The sequence below is a fragment of the Hylaeus volcanicus genome, unplaced genomic scaffold, assembly GCF_026283585.1.
Source record: "Hylaeus volcanicus isolate JK05 unplaced genomic scaffold, UHH_iyHylVolc1.0_haploid 12148, whole genome shotgun sequence".
NCBI lineage: Eukaryota > Metazoa > Arthropoda > Insecta > Hymenoptera > Colletidae > Hylaeus > Hylaeus volcanicus.
Genome location: NW_026533113.1, coordinates 42,565 through 48,564, shown reverse-complemented (window position 1 = coordinate 48,564; position 6,000 = coordinate 42,565). Strand labels below are relative to the sequence as shown.

At 41.5% G+C, this 6,000-nt stretch overlaps 1 protein-coding gene across 2 annotated transcripts in view; it reads left to right on the top strand.

The window, feature by feature from the left end:
• LOC128882714 (ecdysone receptor-like) overlaps positions 1-6,000 on the top strand; it is a 35,624-nt gene that overhangs the window by 6,134 nt on the left and 23,490 nt on the right. The window lies entirely within an intron of this gene.

The window sequence follows — 6,000 nt, the reverse complement described above, 5'->3', positions numbered from 1 at the left end:
GAGATAGTCAAATACTACTTGAAAATTGAACTATTCAATTATGTGATTTAAATAAAGATATTCAGATAGGAATATTTGAATAAATAGGTTGGGAAACATCGAAATTCTCCAACAATTATTCAATTACTGAAGCAGTCAAATATTACTTGAAAATTGAACTATTCAATTATGTGATAAAAATAAAGATATTCAAATAGAAATATTTGAATACATCGAGCTTCTAACTTCAGTGAAATATTACTTGAAAATTGAACTAGGAAATAATAAGAGCTAGGAAATAATCGAATATTACTCGCGTGGTTCTCCAGCCATTTCCGACGAACACTTTCGCATTGCAATTTGAACCGCGGGTAGTCGAAAGTGGCATAACCCGAGGTAAGACCGTACCGTAATCAAGCGTGCACCGTCCGCAGCCCAGAACGATCGCTCGAGCCAATCTCTCCACGTGGACTGCAACGAAAGAAGTCCTAGAAGCCTCGATTTAGAACGAACCCGAGACCACCGTATACGGATCAACCTGATACACCAGATTATGGTTGCTAGACATTGCCTTCCACGCAATTGAGCCTTCTTTCTCGAGTGAGAGTGACCTACTGACCTCTTCTCGCCTTTCCCTCTCCCTCCCTCACGCACGGAGTTTTCCACTCTCTTGGCCCTTTTACCTCTCTCTCCTACTCCCCGGGAATTCGAGGTTGTTACACGTGGAAAAGGATCAGGTGACTTAATCAAACGAAATTCATTGGAATCTAAATAAACAACAATTGTAAAATATCTATATAATCGTAAGATTTCATAAACGATTCCAATCGATGAATTCTTTAATGATAATTTCATTTTTGTCCCTTAAGTGTAAGGTATAGTATCTATAATCTCGATATTAAATTTTTCTTTGATCAATAACGAATGATAATTTTTTGGTGTCGAATAAATTTGTATATGTTATTCGAAATTTTGTATCCGAGTAAAACAATGGTTTATCTTTTATTCGTGATTTTTATTTAAGTTGATACGTCGTTTGTCGTTTGTTGTTCATTTGGAAAATTTTATTTAAATAGAAAATGATTTTGTTCGTTCGTTATCCGAGATTTTGTTCTCGCTCCTGGCACGAGCATTGAGACTTGGTTGATCGTTAAATCCATCTAAAGTTCTTCCTAGTGTCGGGAAAACTGACTCGGGATTAAGCGTAGACCAACGAAACGACCGACCAAACAGGAGAAGTGGGTCGTCGATGGCGTCGAGTGATGCGCCGTGTGTATTTGTGAGCCATGCGTGGAATGGTAACGAGCCACGTACACACAGATCACTATATCGGTAACCTGTAGGGAACAAAGGTTCTCAACCTGGACACCCTAGACTTCGTCTATCATTTTTCCTTTGTTCTTGAAAAAGAAAAAGTGCCCTGGAAGCAAACAATTACGCTCTGGGGACAAACTATAGCAAATCCTGAGGCTTCCCTGTCTAAGGGACGCGTGGTTATCCCCACAACTTCTTGATTATGTAAACTTCGAGGTTCATGGAGCACAGAAGTCAAAGGAATGAGTTCTTGTATGCTGTGTGAGCAAATAATGGCAAATCTTGAGGCTTCCCTGTCTAAGAGACGCGTGGTTATCCCCACCACTTCTTGATCATGTGAGCTTCAATAAGCACAAAAGTCAAAGGAATGAGTTCTTGTATGCTGTATGAACAAACAATGGCACATCCTGAGCCTTCCCTGTCTAAGGGACGCGTGGTTATCCCCACCACTTCTTGATCATGTGACCTTCAATAAGCACAAAAGTCAAAGGAATGAGTTCTTGTATGCTGTATGAGCAAACAATGGCACATCCTGGGGCTTCCCTGTCTAAGAGACGCGTGGTTATCCCCACTACTTCTTGATTATGTAAACTTCGAGGTTCATGGAGCACAAAATTTAAAGGAACGAGTTCTTGTATCCTGTGTGAGCATATAATGGCAAATCTTGGGGCTTCCCTGTCTAAGGGACGCGTGGTTATCCCCAGGCTGACGTTAATTTCTGATTTAGTTTTAATTCGACCATTTCGATTAATATTTTCCGTCAAATACAAGGTTGATTAGAAGGTGTTGAATTGTAGTGACTCGCAACAATCGAAGGTGAAAATAAATTGAAATTGGCTGGCTATCAAGCGAGGAGTAAGTAGAGTACCTAGGGTTAAAATACATTGGTCTATATTCAGAGCTTGCAGTATCTCTCGAATGCCATTCTTTGTCGATCAGACCCTATTGTTTCCGCAGACAAATTATCAAAGAGGAAATGTGTCGAATATTCTCTATGTACCTTGATATAAGCACTCTCGCTTTACGTAGCATTCGTTTTACGTACCATTCACTTTACGTACCTTCGTTAATTTATTCCAGGATCAAAACTAACTTTAGTAATAGTCCTATTTCTCAGACTTCTGAATTATTGACTAGGCTTTCTTATTTCAACATAGCCATACCTCGATATAAGTACTCTCGCTTTACGTAGCATTCACTTTACATAGTATTCGCTTTACGTAGCAGTACGCGACGCTTACGCGACAAACGTCCATCGCGCGACCCCCTGTGACCATATCGGGTTGAGAATCACTGAGACAGAGCGCGCATTTTCTCTGTGTTGGTACGAAGGTGGCATTCCCTCCGGTAAAAGTAGCGTATCCGGTACGTCCGCGTGGCGACTTTCGCATAACACAGTCAGGACGATACGCAACAGCCACTTGCAAATCAGAGTAAATCGGAAAATTTGCAGGCCGGGTGCCAAAGTTATTAAAGGTTGTTTGAAAAATTGAATTTTGTCAGAAATAAGCTGGAGTCTCGATTCACCGGTCAACCAAGTAAAATTTCTCGAGTCATAGTGGTTGCCTCGGTTCAAGGATAGATCGTATCCGTTATAGCTGGCCAATGTCACGCTCAGCTGGACCAGTTGGTTGCTCCCTGGCAAGGAAACGTTAGGAATTGCCCCGTCCCATCGCGACTACCATCGTTCAGTGTCGATGAGTGCTTCTGGGAAAATGATCGTCTCCGAACCATCTTCTTTTCTTTTTTCTTCTTTTTCTTTTAGGAATTTTTTTCTCGTGAACATTAGAAGTTGCGCCTATATGTTATTCCACGAAATATGCTTCGTTTGGACCGAAGAAGTGAAAAATAATTTTTTTATAGACCGTTTCACATTTTTTTCCAAAATTTATAGGAGGGGAATTTAAAAAGAAATTATACTCCCATTTTTTAAAAATCGGGTGTTCGCTTTAAAGGAAAACTTTCTAAATGTTTTTTTGTAGGGTTCCATAAGATCTATAAGGAAAAAAAGTTTCAATAAAAAAATGTTGATTATTAATGATCTTTGTCAGTGAAATCATTGTGTGACATAACATTTTCTTTTAACCGAACATGTCGTCAGACCTGAGCCACCTGGACAGGTATTTTCGACAGAATCTGGGAATACGAGGTGAATTACTGTCCCCTTCTACAGTTTCAACATACAGCGACGGCCCGCGGGGAATACCAAATGAGTTTTTCGAGGCCTTCGAAGTCGTCCACGTTGCGTAGAATCATCCCAACGAAAAATACATTCGTCGTCGGTGATTCATGGATTTCCTGTCCTCATTTTTGGCCTTCTTCTTTTTCTTCTTCGATTGCCCCCGAGTCCTCCTCTGCACTTTAAACCAAAGTACACACGAATACAATATTCTCAAATACCATTATTTATTTTCCAAACTCGATTCAAACTTCCTTTTCAGGAAATGCTATTCGATACCTATCGATACCTATTTATCGCGAAGCCTGGACGCGAATTCTAATTTCACCTCGCCGCGACGCGAGAAATAAGCGCATACGAATGAACGGAGGGAGACAAAAGTGTCGCGAAAACCGTCGCGAGGCAGAATAGAATACCTTTTTTTTTCTAGGCGCAGCTGCGCCCATCTTTATCTAACGATCGCGTGTTTCTCGTGCTCCTTTTGTTTTCGGATCTTATCAGATCGCGTACCGTGACCGGATATGACATCCATTAGTTACGTATGCGTCCGTGTACAGCGCCAGACTCTGAACAGAAATGGGTGCCGCCATTTAAAGGGATCCCAGGGTGGGGCAAGGTCGTGCGTCCTTTTCTATCCGTACATTTTCCAAAATGGCGACGTGTTTGGGGCTCTCTGTCACTTTTTTTTTAAACACCTCGTCAATTTTTGTTTTTCGAACGAGATGTTACGATAGTAAAGTAGGAGTAAAGAGAATTTTCAAAAAAAAAAGGGACTTTGCGAATATATACAGGGTGTCCCAGAATTAGTGTAAGAGCGGGAAGTGGGGGATACCTGAGACGATTCTAAACCACAATCTCAGCTATTCTCCCATTTCCAGTTTTTACTCTAATTCTGGGACACCCTTTGTATATACAATTAATACCAATGTATATTTATTTATACAGGGTGTCCCAAAAATGTTGGAGGTCATTGAAAGGGGTGGTTCAGGAGGTGATCTCAAACAACTTTTTCCTTAACGAAAATGTTGTCCGATGCTTCGTTATGGAGATATTAACGGAAAACACTGACCAATCAGAGCGCGCGAATACCGTTGGAGCGGCCGCGGTAGCGAATGAGCGCGACCGCCTAGCGCGTAGCCACTCCTACCGCGGCATCCTCGCGCTCTGATTGGTCAATGTTTTCCGTTAGTATCTCCTCAACGAAGCCTCGGACAACATTTTCGCTAAGAAAAAAGTTGTTTCAAATCACCTCCCGAACCACCCCTTTCAAGGTGTTACAATGTTTTTGGGACACCCTGTATATACACAGTGGAGGTGATTTGAAACAACTTTTTCCTTAACGAAAATGTTGTCCGATGCTTCGTTATGGAGATATTAACGGAAAACACTGACCAATCAGACCGCGAGTATGCCGATGGAGCGCCCGCTGATTGGTCAGTGTTTTCCGTTAATATCTCCTATACGAAGCCTCGAACAACATTTTCGCTAAGGAAAAAGTTGTCTCAAATCACCTCCTGAACCACCCCTCTCAATGACCTCCAACATTTTTGGGACACCCTGTATACATAAAAGAATGTATACATACAAAAAGCGAACGCAAAATGTACACATAAAATACGTACACGTATGAAATGTAATGACATCTACATAGACATACTTTTATTTATTTATCAGTAAATCAATTACTAATAAATTTTTTATGTGTCCCCATTTTGTGTTTGTTTTTCGCAAGTATCGAAATACCTTCGTCCAAACACAATCAAGAAGTATTCTAGCGATTAAATTATCAATTTGTGTTATTATCAATTTATTAAATTGAAATCGACTCAAATGGAGCTCGATCACATCGCTGGTCACAGGTACGGATGTACACGCAAGCACTCGCTTACACGTGTCCTTCTCTGTTCGCCCAGCTTACCCAACAGACGGCGAGTCTTCTCGTTTCTCCCTTCGGCCGTCTTCGTCTCCCTCTGTCTCGCTCCCCCCCCCCCCCCTCTCGCGCTGGCCAACGTCTTTTTCCGTCCCGATCTGCGCTGTCGCTCTTGCCAAGAGAGGAAAGCTAAAACGGGCCAGCGAGCACTGCTTCCTCTCGACGACCGAGAGACAACGTGTCCTGGGACAGAATTCTTCCGTTGGCCGAGAGTTCGGACATCGAATTCCCTTAAAATGTGTTTTTCTTGGGAGTGCCATCATTTTCCCGCCAAAATTCAGTTCAAATTTCACACACGATAACGCCTTACCGACCGGGAATCTGTTTTCCCGCCATAATTGAGTTCAAATTTCGCTCATGGTAACGCCTTACCGACTGGGAGCCCGTTTATGCGCTTTTTGTTGTGGGAATACCTTGTTATTTTTTATGAAGATGAGAATTGTGGAATGTTACACGAATATTCTGGTGGTTAAAATAAATATTGCATGGTACGAATGTTGTGAATATAGGAAAATATTGTTAAAGTTGATTGCACGTCGCTACAGTCGGTAAGTGTTAATCATTTACCGACAGATAGCCTATTAATCTACTTTTTTAA